The sequence below is a fragment of the Sceloporus occidentalis genome, unplaced genomic scaffold (genome assembly GCF_023333645.1).
Source record: "Sceloporus occidentalis isolate IW3139 unplaced genomic scaffold, rSceOcc1.0.p SCAF_1, whole genome shotgun sequence".
Taxonomy (NCBI): Eukaryota; Metazoa; Chordata; class Lepidosauria; order Squamata; family Phrynosomatidae; genus Sceloporus; species Sceloporus occidentalis.
This window is the reverse complement of record NW_028316981.1, coordinates 148062613-148082196: the sequence shown is the minus strand read 5'-3', so window position 1 is coordinate 148082196 and position 19584 is coordinate 148062613.

Below are 19584 nucleotides of genomic sequence, written 5' to 3'. Positions count from 1 at the left end.
GAGTGCAACTTTCATCGGCAGTCTCCATACCAGCCAATGGTCGGAGATGATATAAGTTGTGGTCCAATAAGAAGTGGGGGCCACATATTCCCCTGGCCGAGCTCAAGGCAATTCAGATGGCTGTTTGGCCACATCTATTCTTATGGTGCTATATGAGCTTGAAGTGAGGTTGTGTGGCTCTGCCCTTTGGCTCCTTTTGCACCATAATTCTGTGTGGAGCTGAAGATAGGGGCACCATTTCTATTCTTTACATAGACAAAGGGATTTATAGAATTTGGCAGGCAATGGCCACAATTCTTGGCCCAGGAAGGATCCTGCTGCTTTCATTTACTAGTGGAGAGAGGAAGGAAGGGAAGGAGCAGGAAATTCAGACTGTTGAGAAGTATCTGGTCTTATCTTGATTGGTTAGGGAGAAATTAGGTTGTGCTCCCACATGGCATGCATCCACTTTCTCCTTCTCCTGGCAACTCAAGGACCTTCATCTTCATGTCTGAATTGCCTCCCTTTCCTCTCCACCAGTAACAGCAACTGGAGCTCCTCCTGTAGATGGCAGCTGCTATTTGGTGGGAGATTTATGGATATAGCACAGGAGCAAGCAAATACTGTATCCCTCTGTGCACCATCTGTAGTGACTTGTGCATGTAAGTCACTAACAGGATGCTGGCCACTATCTGATAGGAATCCCAGCTGACTAGAAAAATGATCCTGGCCTGTTCCTGTCTTTTTAACATGGGCTTGCTCTTCAGACGTCAGCAGCTTTTCATGACACAGAGAACCAGCCGCTAATCTTGGTGTTAATGAGTTTTAACTGTATGTTAACTTGGCTGATTGTTTTTATTTGAGTTTTTTAGTGGTTTTATTCACAGATTTATTGAAGGATTGTGTTTAGATTGTTGTGAACCACCTTGAAAGCATCTTACTGTGACAAAAGGTGGTGTGTGTGTGTTTATTAGACAAAGACCAAACTACTAGTAAATGCACAGGAGCAAAGACCAATTAAAGCCTGGTAACCTTAATTGTTGCTGTGTGCCTTCAAGTCATTTCTGATTTATGACAACCCTAAAGTGACCCTATCATGGGGTTTTATTGGCAAGATTTGATCAGAGGTTTGTTTCTGCTTTTCTCTGGGGCTGAGAGTATGTGATTTACCCAAGGTCACCTAGTGGTTTTCTATGGCAGAACAAAACAATAGTCATCAAGTATATAGAAGTAGTGATCTGACCAGAGATATAAGTGTGCTTGCTAAATAATTGTGTGAAGTCTAAAATAAGAGAGGGAGGAATTGCCACCCACTGTGGTAAGGGAAGGATGAAAGCCTAAAGCCCATACACCTATACAATGAAGGTTTGTTTTCATCTTTTCTCTCTCTACTTCCTTGATCTGATCAGAAACCATGTTGACCTGCCTGGGAGCTGTAATTCATTTCACTTTTTTGGCTGAGAGAAAAAGGCTTGTCACGTACATTCTGTCTTATTATAAAATCCACATATACATAGGAACACTACTGTGGGCAGCTTAATGCACCTATGAAGTAATTTACAATTAAAGAAAGAAAGAAAGAACAACTTCAAAGGTATTAGCTCACATGTGGGCTCCAAGCCTCTCATGTGTTCTATATACAGGGCCTTCCTTTCATTTTGATCAAACCTGTTCCATCACTTCAGCTGAAGTAGTTGCAAGCCTTTGATCTTGTTATCAACATGACCACTGGTGAGAACGTTACAACTTGCATTGCATGTGACAGTGTATATATGATGTCACTTGCAATGCCTGAATAGCAGGTTTTGATTCTGGGTGAAATCTCAACTTCTGTGGAAGCCTATAAAATGTATACTTCCAGGAGGTATGTTCAGGCAGCCTACTATTCTGGTGGTAATGAAGTGAGAAAACCCTCCTCCCTCCTCCTGGCTGTTTCAGCTTTTCTTCACAGCAAGAAGATTAGATGTTCTGGTTTTTCTTAAATGATCCTGCTATGGCCTGCCTTGTTGGTTTGCCACCAAGGATGTCTGCAGCCAAATGTGATGATATTCCCAGATGATAACCCAAAATATGGGAGAGCAGAGCTGCCTTAAAATTGATATCTCCCTTCCCACTGAATGTTTCAAAACTGGGTGTGATTGCAAGGGAATATTGTTTGCTGAAGCCCCAAAGAAGTAAAAAGACATTGTACAGGAATGTGGTGTATAGGTTGAGAAGGTTTTATATGTTCCATCTTTATCCTCTATAGTGAAAATGTGAAAGTCCCTTGAACTTTAAAAAGTGAAGACAGATGTCACATTTCATAGAATCATAGGCCTGGAAGAGACAACAAGGGCCATCCAGTCCAACCCCATTCTGCCATTCAGGAACTCACAATCAAAGCACTCCTGATAGATGGCCATCCAGCTTCTGTTAAAGGACTTCCAAAGAAGGAAACTCCACCACATTCAGTGGGAGTGTGTTTCACTGTCCAACAGCTCTTACTGTCAGGAAGTTCCCCCTAATGTTGAGCTGGAATCTCTTCCCCTGTGGTTTGAGTCCATTGTTTCGGGTCCTATTCTCTGGAGCAGCAGAAAAAAAGCTTGCTCCATCCTTGATATGACACCCTTTTGAATACTTAAACAGGGCTATCATATCACCTCTTAACCTTTTCTTCTCCAAGCTAAATATACGCAGCTGCCCAAGTCTCTTCTCAGAGCAGTGAGGACATGCTGAAATTGTCTCCATTGCACTTGACCCAAAGTGTTGATTCTTTTCCAAGGTCAAGCTGTGACAAAAATAAAGAGTTCAGTAACTTCAAACTAGGAGTCAAACAGATGCATAGGGTGTTGCTTTCCCCCCTCCATGTCATGCTTTCATCAGAAACAACTAATCTAGAGAGTTTGATTTGCTGCTATATGTATCTCACCATGTCAGTAGCCAAGCAGTGAGGTAGCTAAGTCTTTAGTTTACAAACCAAGGGTCATGCGGCCAACACTCTTTTTTGAAAATATGCTCTCTTCACTCAAAAGTTCTCATTTTCTTTCACGTGTTCTTGTTGGGAGGGGGAGAATCTACACTTGTTTTTGGAGAAATCTTATGGTAATAATTTCCTCTTTTGAATCTGCTTTGAATTGGATCCCATTTGGGAGAGTAAACACCAGTAGTTATTCCCTATTATGCTATGAACTCTTGCATTAGTTACATACTTGTTGTACACTACAGCAACAGTGAACTTGGGATTGCGGCTAGTGCTGAAAGCTCCTTTGCAGCGAAAGCTTTAGCTGACTCTGTTGCCCCTTGTTTTAGAAGCCCCTTCCTTCTTTGTGCTGTTTCTGTTGCTTTAATGTGCAAAAATGTAGACAAAGAAGTAAAATATAAATTGTTAATTTTGCCATCTGCTGGGTCTGGGGATTCATTTTCAATGGTGAACAGGGGAGTCAGACGAAAATTCAAAGAAATGCAGGTTCCTTGATGCTTGTGGCTGCTGTGCGCGTGTAGCAGTCTCCCTATAGGCCTAAAAACAAGGGCTTCTCCATGCTGCTACAAAGGTGATGAAATTGAGGAAACTCTTCTGACTTTCAAGCATGAAGTTACCCATGAAAGGGCTGCTTGTTCCTGCAGTTCCTTATCTGGTGCATCAGCTTAGCTTTTAGGAATGGGTATGCCCCAAGCGTTACAAATTATTCTATGGCTTTGTGGGTGAAGGGTTTAATGTTGCTCAGAACTGGCAGAATCAGGAGGCAGTTATGCAGCATCATTCCAAACCGGTCCCTATTGAAACATCTAGTAGCTTGCATTGTGTATAATAATGAGTTATTCTTGTCATAGGTGGATATCAGCAGGAGGGTTCCCCAAGTACCTGCATTGGGACTGGTGCTCAGCAGTGAACTCAGGTTGGAGGTCAACATCAAGGGCAGCAATTTGTAGATGACACCAAATTATTCAGGGTTGTAAAAACAACAACCCATAGCAGCTTCATTCAATCAGGAAAGAGTTCCAAAAGGATCTCTTCAGAATCCACGAATGAGTATTAAAATGACAGATGTAATACATAATGGGGCAAAAAAATTGAATGTCCCATCCACCCCAATGAGGTCTGAGTCGGGAGAGGTTAGGAAATGTTCATTTTTCAGGGTAGAACTAGATAGGTATTGGGTTTGATCCAGCAGGGCTCTCCTTGGCCTAAATCCTGTTTTTAGTCTTAGGTTTGACTAGAGTAGACATATTAACTCAACTGGACTTACCAACATGTTGACTCACCACTCAGCAACTCATTCAATGAGTCCACTTTGATTGGGACTGACCAACTGAAGGAGATCCTGATCTCCTTGTGTGAGAAACTTGTTGGTTTTGGCTTTATTCAGGCAAACCTGAGGCACATGCAGTAATGCTGCACAAAGAACACATAAACAATAATCAGTAGTAATAATAACCCTGCAAGTGACATTGAATCTTAGTTGGAAAATTGTATTATGTGATGTTGCACTTAAAGGTACATTTCCATTCTCCTGGGCTTCTAACCGGAGCACGTTCTTCTACCACCAAGAGCGCCCATCCACATACCCTTGTCATTTTGGGGTTTCACATGTGTATCATACAATCCACATGGTACCCTCAGTCAACACCAATTGTACAAACATGCACGGGGAGAAAGAGCACAGACAGCCTCAGTTAGGACTGCAGGAATGAAAATGAGAACCTTCCAACTGAATGGGGAATAGAAAAATGCTCCTGAATATGGAGAGCTGAAGTAAGACAATACTTCCTGGGTCATGATATTCCAGACGTGAGATGCTACATGCTGAATTAAGGGTTGTCATCTTGGTGTGGATGAACCACCTTCCATTGGCTGTACTTATTAGGCTCCTGGGAATTGCAATCTAAAAACACATCTGGAAGACCACATGTTTCCCAGCCTTTATAAGAACAATACAAAACAGAGTACAAATAAATGAAAACAAGAAATAAAAACAGTATGTGAATGGTTAGTGGAAAAGGTGGATCTTCAGCACTTTCGTGAAGGTCTGCAGTATAGAATTTGATGAATTTCCAGTGGTGCTGGTCCAGAGGAGCAGAGTCATCACCAAAAAGCCCCTTTCCTTCTACTCATCAGCCTAGCCACCCTGGATGGCAGGTGAGAAAAGGCCTTTGCTGATGGCTGCAGAATGTGGACATGCTGGTGTAAGAGAAGATGGTCCTTCAAGGAACTTGGACCCAAATCTTTTGAAGGCTTAAAACAGGGGTTGGCAGCAGTAGAAAGCGCAGGGACCATTCCTCACCCCTGTATTCCCCAAGGGGGCTGCACCAGCATGGTTTCATTTTCAGTTGATTTTTGGGCTTATCTGTTTGGGGGGGGGCATGTAGAGGACTCGCAGGGTAGTGAGGGACAGTATCTGTACCAATGTTACCAATTTGGGGTATTTTGAGGGAGAGTCTGGGAACTTTGAATTACTATGGGAGCCTTAAGCAGCCACAAACTGGGGCCCAAGGAGAGCATGTGGCCCGAGTCACACTTCTCCCTCCCCTGCTTTGGAGGCTAAATGCCCTGCTTTTGCTCAGAGGTCCCCTAACTGCCTTCTTAGTTTGGAATACTGGATATTGAATGGTTTGATCTGAATTTTGCTTTTTGTGGAAATCTCACCTTCCAGCTACAACATTAAACCAGGAATTGTGGCAACAGGAATTCATGTCTGTGCCTGTTTTTGGCTCTGTCTTTTCAAACTGCAGCTCTGATTCAAATCCCCCCTGCAGGGAGACAGAAGAGTACTTTATTTCATTTCCATGTGGATGCCATCTCTAACAGGCATCCTTTTGCTGGCACGTTTTAATGAAGAGGAGGCTGGTAGTTAATACCCAGCTGGTAGTAAGCTCCTGCATTCAATTTATTTTACTTTAGGTATTTATCAAACATGTGTGGAACATTCACATTACTCCACTTGTTTCTCAGTAGAAGTACAGCCTACATCAGCTACCAATGGACTGGCGCACAAAACCAAAAGAATGGAGTCACCCCCCAAGACAGAAATGAGACTCAACCAGTCCTCTCAATGTTGTTGGACAGCAACTCCCAGCATTCCTCACCACTGGCTAGGCTGGCTAACACTGTTGAGAGATGCAGTCCAACGACATCTAGAGGACCATAAAATTCCTATCTCTGATCTAGAGAAAGGCTGGAAAATATTAGGTCATTGAGATATCTTAGGCTTAAATTCCCATTAGTGCCAGGCAGCACAGCCAGTAATCAGGAACTGGAAAAGCTGCAGTTCAAAACACATAAAACCCTAGAGTTTTCCCATCACTGTTTGTGAGATGCATTTGGCCACTTTCAAATGGAAAAGGCTCTGTGAATTTTTAACAGCAGCTCTATCACAGGTAGGGAATACTTAGAATTGTAGATGTTTAGAGTTGAATGGGACTAAAATGGTCATCTAGTTCTACCCCCTGCCATATACAACTAAAGCACTCTTGACAGATGCCCATCCAACCTCTGTTTAAAGATTTTCAAAGGAGAGTCCACCAACCCTTCAAGGCAGTCCATTCCACTGTGGAACAGTTCTTACAAAAAAGAAGTTCTTCCTAATGTTTGGGGGTTTACAGTAAAGGATGTGTTCTCCCACACACATGCCATGAGTTAAGATTAACTGGTGAGATGTTGCTTTGGGTGCAGCACCCAAAGTGGAAAACAAGATGGCCGCTGTTGATGTCACAGGTGGGCTGTGGCTGAATAGTCAGTGGGAACAGGGTGAGATAGGGGATGCATACAATGTTGATCGTGTATAAAAGGCATGGCAGGAATGACAGGGACAGGGTTTTTTAACCAAAGGAACCCAGAGGTGGGAGCCTGAACCTGTCCCATGTACATAGCTGTATACCCTCCTATAGCCTCTTTCTCAAACCCATATTCTCCCAAATGAGCTCAGGGGACTATGGGCTTTCTAACACTCTACTTGTATGCCCTTTTACCTAAAGACTAGACTTCCTATTCCCCTGATTTACAAATAGGATTGCCATCATTGCACGTGGCTTGCCCCCCCTTGAGGGATAAGACTTTCCACAGAACCAACCAGCAGGGTTCCTTCGGAGATCTCCTTAGGAAGTTCATCCATGGGAATTTCTCACAGAAGAGTCAACTTCAGATCATAGCCTCCATAGCATTTAGCAACTAAGGCAGTCAAAGCAATAGGGAAGTGATTTACGCTTCCATCTTTAAATGCCTTCCTCCCAATGGGTCTGGGGTGGACTACAATCTCTCTTGTAATGTACAATTGGGCATTTTTTTTTAAAAAATGGTGGTTGGAACAAGGAAGCCTTTGACTTTGACTGAGCAATTCTGATCTCCCTCAACGCAACTACCATTTTTTGCTGAAATCCCCTAAGATGTTTTTTTTTTATTATTTATGCTTTTTAATTCTTTTACTTATATACTTTAATTTGTAACCTGTTTTTCAACTTGAAAAAATACTTTCAGAGTGGCATTACAAGAACATAGTACAGTGGGCCCTTAGTATCTGCTGGGTTTGGTTCCAGGACTGCTGTGAATACCGAAATCCATAGATGCTTAAGTCTCATTATATACAGTGTCATAGTAAAGAGGTGCCCCTTATATAAAATGGCAAAATAAGGTTTGCTTTTTGGAGTTTATATATTTTTAAAAATATTTTCAAGCCATGGATGCTTGAATCTGTGGATGTAGAATCCATGGATATGGAAGGCTGACTGTATTGACTTTTTAAAATTAATAACCATGGCACTGACTCTAGGAAAGAGGGACCATCAAAGCATCCTGTTCAAAGCTGTCACTTTCTTGACTGAGCCCATTCAGCTGATAATGCAGTCCTCCTTTTTTCCTATTTCCTCCCACTTTGCCAAGTATCAGCTCTCATATCCATTTAATGGTTATTTTGGCAGTGCATAGAATCTGTAGAACACTCTTCTGTAAGGGATACACAATTTATATGTTACATATTTTTCTCTCCATAAATACACCCCACTGTACTCCCCTTCCCCACCTGCATTCATTTCTGAACAGGCCAGGTTAGGTGCTTCAGTGACCACTTCTGCTGCAAGTTTCCCCCTAAATATGATGGGAATAAAAGGAGATGCTTGGCAGGCAGAAAGACAGGGGCATAATATGTTTCATTATACAGTCAGACCTCTGCATCTGTGGGGGATCCGTTCCAGACACACACATACCGTGTGGATACCAAAATCCATGCATGCTCAAGCCCCATTTTTCTTAATGGCAATGTGGTGGCCACCCACCCACTAATGCTGCTGCATGCACACGCCACCATTAAGAAAAATAAGGGCTTGCTGTGCACTGATTATTTAATCCATGGATGGCAAGTCCACTGATATGGAGGGTGGACTGTATTCAGCTCCTAGGTCCATCAAGCTCAGTATTGTCCACATATCTCTCCAGTTTTTCAGGCAGAATTCTCACCTAACCTCACCAGGAGATCTCCAGTAACTCCCTGTTGTTACTGTTAGCTGCCCTTGAGTCAATCTCAATCTATGGCTATCCTGTTTTCCAGGCAGGATTCTTGCCTAACCTCACCAGGAGATCCCCAGTATCTCCCTGTTGTTAACTGCCCCCGAGTCAATCTCAACCCATATGGTGACCCTGTGGATAAGACATCTCCAAGACTCCCTGTCCTCCACTACCCTGCTTGGTTCATCAAACTCATACCCATCCATCTAGCATGCAGCCTTCCTCTCTTTCTGTTTCCCTCCACCTTTCCTAGCATTATTGTTTTTTCCAGTGAGTGCTTCCTTCTCATGATGTGTCCAAAGTACAACAGCCTCAGTTTTGTCATCTTGGCTTCCAGGGAGATTTTTGGCTTGATCTGCTCTAGGACCCACTTATTTGTCCTTTTGGCTGCCCACAGAATCTTCAGCACTCTTCTCCAGCATCACATCTCAAATAAATTTATTTTTGTGCTATCTTCTTTCTTAACTGTCCCGCTCTCACATCCATACATGGTAATGGGGAATACAATGGCTTGTATGATTCCAACTTTTGTGCTCAGGTGCATATCTTTGAATTTCAGGATCTTTTCTAGTTCTTTCATAATCACCCTCCCCATTCTTAATCTTCTTCTGATTTCCTGGCTGCAGTCCCCATTCCTATCAGTTTGATCTCACGTATGAGAACTCTTTTACTATTTCTATTTCTTCATTGTCTAGGTTGAACTTGTGTCGTTATTTTTGTTTTCTTTATATTCAGCAGTAAGCTTGCCTTTACATTTTCTTTCTTGATCTTCCTTAGTAGGTGTTCCAGGTCTGGGAGGTTTTCTGCTAGTATTATAGTGTGTTCTGTATATCTTAGACTGTTGATATTCCTTCCTCCTGTTTTCACTCTTCCTCCTTCTTTGTCCAAGCCTGCTTTTTTTATGATATTCTGCATATAAGTTGAACAGGTAAGGTGTCTAATCCTGCTTAGCTCCTTGAACCACATGCAATGTTTGCTGGGGCATGATGATTACATGGAGACCCCCAACACCATCTGGTCCATCAGGCATCAAAGGGAGGGGGGAGGAATCTGGCTGCCACTTCCCAGCCTAAAGAAACAAAAGAGCCAAGAAGTACTTTAAAAAGTGTGATATCATTAGTATGCATGCTACTTTAAAGCAGGAATCCACAGGGGTGTGTTTTCAAAGAAGTAGCTCTGTTAGCCTCTTGCAGCATAAAAGAGGAAGGGAGGAATCAAGAATGTGGCAGCACTTTTAGCACTAACTGGTGTTTATTTTAGTGTGAGCTTTTGTAAATATAAATTCACTTTTTTAGATGTAGTTAACAGTGATATCCAGGCCTCAAGAGATAGTATTACACAGTTGTGGAAATGTGATACGATCCAGAAAGATGCATATCATGATCTTTGAAAATTTTGACTGAAGCTCTTTGAAAAAAATTAGGGCCAGGGCCAAGATTTGCATCTTTCTGGATCCTATTACATTCTGTCCCACTCCAACGACCCTATATATATCTTTATACCTGAGCATTTGTTATCATTCTGTACTATATCTGAAGAAGTGGGCTTATATCCATAAAAGCTCTTGCTAAAATAAAAAACCAGATAGTCTTAAATTTGCTGCCACGTTCCTTTCTCCCTCCATCCCTCCCGTCTTACATGTGTATGTGTGTGTGTGTGTGTGTAAAAAAATGTGTAAAAATTGTGTGTAAAATTCCATGCTGCAGAAATAAAGCAGTTTGACACCACTTTAACTGCCATGGGCTCCATCCTGTGGAACCTTGGAATTTATAGTTTGGGGAGGTATTCAACCTGGTCTGTCTGGTGTATCCTTTGCTGCTGTTGTTGTGTGCCTTTGAGTCATTTCCAACTTATGTCGACCCTACGTTGAACCTATCATGGAGTTTTCTTGGCAAGATTTGTTCAGAGATTTGTCATTGCCTTCCTCTGAGGCTGAGAGACTGTGACTTGCTCAAGGTCACCCAGTGGGTTTCCATGGACCAGTGGGGGATTTGAACCCTGGTCTCCAGTCATAGTCCAACATTCAAACCACTACACCATGCTGGCTCTTAACTACAAATCCCAGAACTCTGTAGGACAGAGTCATGGCTGTTAAAGTGGTGTCAAACTGCTCTATTTCTACAGTGTGTGCACATTAGATTTCAACGTTAAGGCCTCTATCCTCTAAGGATGCTTCTCAAATCAGGGTGACCACAGGCCCTCCTTTTCCAAGACATCCTACATTTTAATCTTTACTCCAGGAGGAATTTCAAAACATTCTCCAATTTGAGCACAACACAACAATTCAAAAAGGATGTTGAGAAACTGGAGCGTGTCCAAAGGAGGGCGACTAAAATGGTGAAGGTTCTGGAAACCATGACCCTAGGAGAAGAGACTTGGGGAGCTGGGGATGTTTAGCCTGGAGATGAGAAGGTTAAGAGGCATTATGATAGCCCTGTTTAAATATTGGAAGGGATGTCACATTGAGGAGGGAGCAAGCTTGTTTTCTGCTGCTCCAGAGAACAGGACCCAGAACAATGGATGCAAGCTCCAGGAAAAGATTCCACCTCAACATTAGGAGGAACTTCCTGACAATAAAGGCTGTTTGACAGTGGTACACACTCCCTCAGAGAGGCTCGCTCCTTGGAGGTTTTTAAGCACAGGCTGGATGGCCTGCATGGCAGAATGGAGTTGGACTGGACGACCCTTGCGGTCTCTTCCAACTCTAGCATTCTATGGTTCTATGAATTTCTATGAGTGTTTTTAGCTTTTATTTAGTCATGTCCTACATTTTTTTCTTGAACGCCCTACATTTCATGGTGCCTTGTTGTCCTCCCTTAAGGTGAGGACTTTTGCTCTCGATGTTGGGGGCTTAAGGGCAGTACTTTGGGTTGTGCAGAAACAATCCACTTTGACACCACTGTGGTGCCACAACGAGCTACAAATCCCAGAACCCCATAACATTGAGCCAGGACAGTTAAAAGTGGCGTCAACGCGGATTGTTTCTGCTGTGTGGATATAGAGCTCTGGCGGGCGGTGGACTTTTTCCTCAGCGAACGTTCTAAGAGCCCCTCCCCCACTGGCTGCTCCAACCGACGCACGCGAGGAGGACGCCATTTAAGAAAAGGCGAGCGCGCGACCTATCCCTCACTGATGGCAACCGCCTCCCTCTTTGCTCCCCCTCCCGCCCTCTCACTGGGCTGGCCAATCAGAGAAGCTGAAAGAGGAGTCGAACTGAAGGAAGGACCAATGAGAAGTGTCCGCAGCCCCTCCCCCCACCTGCGCTTTTTGGGCGCGAGGAGGAGGAGAGAGAGCAGCAGCAGCAGAGAGCAAGCTCTTTTTCTTTCTGTGGTGGAGGCCAGGGAAGGTGCTTGGCATATACTCCCTGCTCTAACTGTTCTAACTGCCGTGGCTCCCTGGTTGCATCCACACTGCAGAAATAATCTACGTTGACACCACTTTAACTGCCCTGGCTCAATGCTGTGGAATTCTGGGAAGTGTAGTGTGTTGTGGCACCACAGCTCTCTGGCAGAGAAGGCTCAGTGTCTCACAAAACTACAGTTCCCAGGTGATGTCGACCTGGATTACGTCTGTAGCCCCATGTTACAGAATCCTGGGATTTGTAGTATTGTGAGGCACCTGCTGCAGGGCCAAAGATCTCACAAAACTACAGATCCCAGGGTTCCATAGGATGGAGCTTTGGCACTTAAAGTCCTATCAAACTGCATTTTTATTACTACACTAGATGCACCCCACCACTTGCTTCTGATTTGAGTTTGAGGTGCAAAGGCTGCATCTGTACTAAAGAAATAATCCAGTTTGGCACTGCTTTAACTACTGTGTCTCAGTGCTATGGAATTCTGGGAATTGCAGTTTTGTGAGTCATTTAGTCTTTCCTGTCAGAGAGCTCTAGTACAGCAACAAGCTGCAAATACCAGGATTTTACAGCATTGAGTCACGGCAGTTAAAGCAGGGTCAAACTGGATTATTTCTGCAGTCTTATGCCAAAGTAGTGTTATGCCAGAGGCTACCTCTTCCTTTTTCAAAATAAAACAAAAACCTTTTATTAAGTTTTAAAACATTAAACACACAAACTCAAACACACATAAAATCATAACTAGCTAACAAAAAGCAAACCAACAAAAAACTAAACCCCTAAATTAAACAATAATAATGATAATATACTAGATTAAGCTACCCACAATCCCCCCATATTATCTATTAATATTGACATAAAATCAATATAAACTTAGTACAATTAACATACTGTAACTTTGTAAGTTAGAAGTGAGGTTAAAATGAGATCGTGTTACTGGGTACTGCTAACAACCACACAGATTTATTTTGGGTGGAGGATACTGGGAAATTTCACTTTACCTGGACTTCAGATCTTACAGTCTTCAGGAAATATGGGGACAGGAATTAGCCTCCTAAAATAATTTGTGAAATGGATTTTTTCCTAATAAAAAGAAATGCAATTACATTTAATTTTGAATTAAAGTCACTAACATAACTTGAAATTTTTAGCATGAATTACTGGTATTACTGCATCATCACCATCCTCCTCCTCCTCATATATCAATATTATATAATCATTATCTTAATCATTATTTCAGTTATTACTTAAAAGAATGCCGAAGAGCCAGCAAATGTGGCATTTCCCAGCTGTTTACTCAAAGCCTATTTCTCTTGGGTCTTTGCAGATCTACTTTGTGCTTTTTGTTTGACCCTCAGGGCTGGGGAATTACAAGGTGTAGGTCAAAAGATGCAAGCCACTTACTCAAAAGTAGTTCTGTAGAAAACAAGTTGTATTAAAAGGTTTTTGAGGTTAGCAGTCTCAGTAACTGACCTTTCTGTGCACTAGTGCCATTTCTAAAAATAATAAAGGCTTGGGGGGTGTTTTTTTTAAAGAAAAAACTTGTGACACCTGGCATTTCTTTAGATCTATAAAATCTGGAGGACTTCAGAAAGTTTTAGAAACGGCTTGAAATTTCTGTGAAGTAAAGCCCCCTCCCAAGGGGGTGGAAACACCTTCAGACAACTTTATCCTCTACTTTACAAAACACGTTTTGGCCTAAATCCAATTGGTAGTCCTTAGAATGGATCCAAGAGCCAACAGAGTGTAGTGGTTTGAACAGTGAGCTAGGACTCTGGAGACCAAGGTTCAAACCCCTGCTTGTCCGCCTTGAGCAAGTCACTCTCTCTCTGCCTCAGAGGATGGCAAAGGCAAACCCCCTCTGAACAAATCTTGCCAAGAAAACCCCATGATAGGGTTGCCTTAGGGTTGCCGTAAATCAGAAACTACTTGAAGGCACACAGCAACAACAATTGCCAACTTAGCACAGGTTGCAGGGAGCTGTGATGGACTTCCAGATGCAACAGAAATGCAGGTTTATTGTTACAAAAATTGGTCTGATTAATAGCTTGCACAAGGCTTTTGTATTGCTACAAGACTTAAATTGAGTTCACACAAAAGGTAGCCAAATATTTGGAAATTATGGCATCAGTGGTGCTTTCACTGAACTGTTGGTCTTGCTTTGTCCTGTAGTGGCTCCCCTAAGACACTGAGGAGTCCCACTTTTCTGCAAGTTACTCAGTTTGGGCATATAACAAATACAGTTCTAGATAAAGTAGGATACATTGGTGTAAGGGAAAACTCAGAACAGAAATGAGCTTCACTTGCCTCGCCAGCCTTGCCTATGCATTTCTATGGAAATAAATCGCATTGAACACCATGGGCCTTTAAATTAACACACATAGGCCTTGGAGGCAAACTTGTGTGGCAGGGAGTAAATCAGAGTTGTTTATTTATTAGCTGCATTTGTGTCTGTTTTTACTTCAGTGAGCTCAAAGTGGCATGCATGTCTCTCATCCTCCAACAGCTCTATGAAATTGGTCAGCGGCCTCATCTACACTGCAGAAACTTTGACACCACTTTAAATGTCGTGGCTCCATCTGACAGAGAAGGCTAAATATCTCACAAAGTTACAAATCCCATTATTCCATAGCGTTGTGCCATGGCAATTAAAGTAGTGTCAAACTGCATTAATTTTGCAGTGCAGATGAGGCCAGAGAGCAGAGAGAAAAACTGACTCAAGGGGTTTACCTAACGTGTTTGACAGCTAAGTGGAGATCAGAACCTGGATCTCCCAAGGCCCAACATTCTAGCCATTATACCACACACATTTTATTATTGTTTCCAAAAATATTTGAGTTTTTTGCTTTGGATTAAAACTGTGGTGGCACTTTTCACTCATGGATGTGAAAACATTAATTTGCCTTTTTCTTGACCAACCTCCAGAACAATGGACAAGCATCCCCTTTGCTGCAATTTAATTTTGCCTGGAATCTGTTAGATCCAGCTGGAGTAGATCCATTGTATCAGTTGTTGAATGATGGGTTAGCTGCTAGTTAGCTGCTGTTACCATGTAATGTCCTTTGCTGACCATTTACTCTCCCCATCTATTCAGGATGTTAAGGATGGAACCATGCTGGATGTTGTTCTGTGCATTGTGACATTGCGGTCCTATGAATGGGAGGCCTCCAAGAGACTCTGTTATTAACAGCCCGGCTCAGTTCTTGTTAACTCAGAGCTATGGCTACCAAAGTTATCTGGGTAATATTTCTGAGCTTCAACTATGGCAGTGGATCCTAACACATCTTTCGGCAGGCTGGTTTTGGCATATATACAGTCAGCCCTCCACATTTGCTGCTTTGACTTTTGCTTATTTGATTATTCACCGATGTGATTAATATGTTTTCTCTAGGAACCTCTAGGTCCTCCAGCACAACTTCCAGGTCAACTTCCACCAGAAATTGTGCTGGAGGACTAGAGAGAACACTTTTGTAGGGATTTGTAGGTCTTCCAGCCCAGTTCTGTGGTCAACTTCAGACAGATGTTGGCCATAGAGTTACACTAGAGATTCCTAGAGAGGTGTTCTCACATGTTAAAAAAATGAGTGCTTTTATTTGCGTTTTTCCACTTTCATGGAGGTTCTGTGCCCTAACCCCAGTGAATGTGGAGGGCTCACTGTATATTCACAAGAATGAGGGGAGAAATTAGTGTGCTATACTCTCAGAGCAAGAGAGGGTCAATCTGTGCCTCTCTAGTATCTTAATTTTTTATAGCACACTTTGGCTTTCTGTAAAGTACTCAGCATGGGAATCTTTGCCACTGAACTCACTAAACTTACTCCTGAGTAAATATTCCCAGGAGTGTGATCTGCAACACTTAACATTCCATTTCCACCTCCTCCAAGTTTCTGTTGAGCCCTAGGAAATGTTCTGCCTTTGAAAATCTGGTTCTTAATTCAAGAGGGTAATTTATGTAAATGAAGAACTGCAAATGATCTAGATAAAACAAACAAACAAACATTGGGGGAAACACCTGGCACATAACAAGGCTCACCACAAGGATGGAGAAGAGTGTCATCTTCCTCAGTAGGACTTAATTCAAAGAAAGCTTGCCTAGTGTTGTCATCTTTGGGCCTTTGGGCAATAAAACTCCATGAACTCTTAGTACATGGGATCTCAGAGTTGGAAGGGACCACAAAGGGCCATATAATCCAGCCCTTACCCTGCAGGAACACACAGTCAAAACCCTCCAGAAAGATGACCCTCCAATCTCTGTTTAAAGACTTCTAAAGAGGGTCAAGACTTCCAGAGAGGGTTTTGAGGCAGCCCAGGGGCATAACTAAGAGTGCAGGTCTGATGTTTTTGTTGTACCTCCAAGTCATTTCTGACTCATGCTGACCCTAAAGTGAGCCTATCATGTGGTTTTCTTGACAAGATTTGTTCAGAGGTCTGCCATTGCCTTCTCCTGAGGCTGAGAGTATGTGACATGTCCAGTGGGTTTCATGGCCAAGCTGGGAATTGAACTTTGGTCTTCAGAGTCATAGTCCAACACTGAAACCACTTTGGGCAGAAATGGGCTTTGAGACTGCTTTAACTGCTTTGGCTCAGTGCTAGGGAATCTTGTGAATACGTAGTATTTTATTGTGGCCCCAGAGCTCTCTGACAGAGAAGGCTAAATGTCTACCAGAATTCCCTAGCACTGAGCCAAGGCAATTAAAGTGGTCTCAAACTGGATTATTTCTGCAGTGTGTTTGGGACCCCAGTTAGTCTGTCTTGTTTTATGGATGCAATTAAGAACTGAGGCCAAGGTAAGGAGGGATAAATGAAAGCCAGAAAACAGTAGTAAGAACCAGTTCTCTGAAGGTGGGAAGTATAGTTTGGCAAATTAACTAAGTGCTTAATGATTTTGTAATTTGTTTACTTTTAATTTTGAAATCAATTAAAAAGAATTTAAAAATGTAGCTCAGAATTAAAGCACGTTGATAAAGATAAGAAAAAAATGAGTGTGCAGATACAAAACTTGACACCACTTTATGAGCCATGGTTCACTGCTATGGAATCCTGGGAGTTGAGCCCTGGTGGCGCAGTGGTTAAATGCCAGTACTGCAGCCACTTACTCACAAACCAGAAGGTTGCAAGTTCAATACCAACCAGGGGCTCAGGGCTGACTCAGCCTTGCATCTTTCTGAGGTCACTAAAATGAGTAGCCAGCTTGTTGAAATTGGCTTACAGTTGTGTTGTACAGTGCACTGATAAGCAGTATACAAATGTACTTGCTATTGCTACAAAAGTGGAAATGAAAAGAAAAAAAGATAAACATTGGAATGGCAGAGCTGAGATCCCTTCTGGCCCTGGCACTTCTCCGAAGTTCAGCTGTTTTCTTTTCCTTGTACAATCCTGGGGCTGCCCATAAAATATTTGGAAAGGGGACGGGGAAGGAGGGCAGTCCCAGATCCAGACTCCACCAGGGGAAGGGAGGGAAGGGTGGTGGGTTGCCCTGAAAACCTGCGCGCCAGATCCAGTCGCTAATTAAAACCTTTTGTCTCCAGTCTTTTTCTAAAGCATTCCGTGTCTGTTTAATATTTAACATCTGGGGGGAGAAAAAGAGGAGAGAGCAAGGAACAGAGTTTTGTTGGTGTGCCAGCTATATTACAATCAGATATTGTTTAGTTAAGATGCACAGGGAGGGGAGGGAAGAGAGAGGAGAGGAGGAAAAGGCCAATTTCCCCTGAAACTGTGAAGGCAGGCCAGGGAGGGGAAGAGAGGCTGGTGGGGTTGCATCCGCACTGCAGAAATAAACCGATTTGACACCACTTTCACTGCCATGGCTCCATGCTATAGGTTTCTGAGGACTGTAGTTTGTTGTGGGACCATAGCTGGGTTTGACACTGCCACTGCGCCACGCTGTGGGATTCTGGGAATCGTACTTTTGATGTGGCAACAGAGCATAATTGACACCACTTTAACTGCCATGGCGCCATGCTTTGAAATTGTGATTTGCAGTTTTGTTGTGGCACCAGAACTGGTTTGACACAGTGTTAACTGCCATAGCTCAATGGTATGGAACTCTGGGAGTTGTAGTTTTGTTGGGATACTAGAGCAAAGGTGACACAACTTTACGGGCCATGGCTTCGTGCTGTGGAATTCTGGGAATTGTAGTTTTGTTGGGGCACCAAAACTGGTTTGGCACCACTCTAAGGACCATGGTTCAATGGTATGAGATTCTGGGAACTGTAGTTTGCTGCTGCACCAGAGTTGGTTTGGTACTCCCATGGGTCAATGCTATGGGATGTGGGGAATTGTAGTTTTGTTGTGGCATCAGAGCAATAGTACCACTTTAACTGCCATGGCTCAGTGGTATGGAATTCTGGGAATTGTAGTTTTGTTGTGGCACCAGAGCTGGGTGGACACCACTTTAAGGGCTGTGGCTCCATGCTGTGGAGTTCTGGGAACTGTAGTTTTGTTGGGGCACCAGAGCAGGGCTGCAATTCCCAGGATTCCATAGCATTAAAGCGGTGCCAAAATGGATCATTTCTGCAGTGCAGAGGCGGCCTGTTACAGCTTGCAACGACTGCACAGCCTCAGTGGACCGTTTCTTCCTCTCCTCTCCTCTCTCCTAAAGAGTAATCCGGCGGTGGCTTGCATTGAATGGGAAAATAAAAGGAGGAGACTTCAAACAGCAATTGATCTTTTCTCTCCCGGCGAATTTGGGAAAGGGAGGGGGCTGAGTGGGGGAGGGACCTCAGCTCCTCCTTTCCCCGGACGCGTCCTCCATCCCAGCCTTGGCTTGCAAAATGCCCCCCTCCCTTTTTGAGCCTGCCTTTATAATTCCTAGGGGTGTTGTGTAGCTCTCCTTTGGCCCAGCCCTCCACTTTCCTTCGCTGGCCCATCCGTCCTCCATGCGGGGCCCCCTGTCCTCCGAGAGGGTCCGGCTCCCTTTAAGGCCCGACCGACCGCCCGCCCGCCTGCCTGCCTGCCTGCCTGGGGCCTGGCGCTGGGCGCCTGCCGCGATTGGGGCGGCGGGATCACTTACTCGTGACGTCCCAGCGCCCGCGGGAGTTGGCCAGCCATGGCTTCCCTTTGATCAGGTCCTGGCAACTCAGTAGCAGCAGCAGCAGCAGCAGCAGCATCAGCATCCAGGCTCACCAGGGCCAGATGCTGGGAGTAAAAGCTCCCTCCATGCAAAATACCCCCAAAGGGAAATTAGCAGAGCATCATCTGCATCATCACCCTCTGGGTCTGGGGGACTAGTTTGGTGTTTTAGCTACCTATCTAGCTACCTATTTGTATACTCGCACAAAACTAGACCCTTCCCCAGACACACACATGCTTTGGAAACACCTTCCCCTCCTTAAACATGCACACACACACACATGCATTAAAAAGGGGGAGTTTCCAAAGCAAGTGTGTGTGTGTGTCTGTCTATATCTATATCTATATATGCATTTTTTTAAGTGGAGAAGGTGTTTCAGAAGAGTGTGTGTGTGTACATATACACACACACATCTATATCTCTACATCTCCATTTTTTTTAAAAAGGAGTTTCCAAACAATATATATATAGTATATATACAGTATGTGTGTGTGTGTGTGTGTATATATATATATATATATATATATGCAACTATATATGTATTCATTTTTTAAAAGTGGGAGGAGTTTCCAGAGTGTGTGTTGCGTTTGGGCATCTCTATCTGCATTTTTTACAAAAGTGGGGAAGGTGTTTCATATATATATATATATATATGCATTTTAAAAAGGGGGAGGAGTTTCCAAAGCGCGCGTGTATGTGTGTGTGT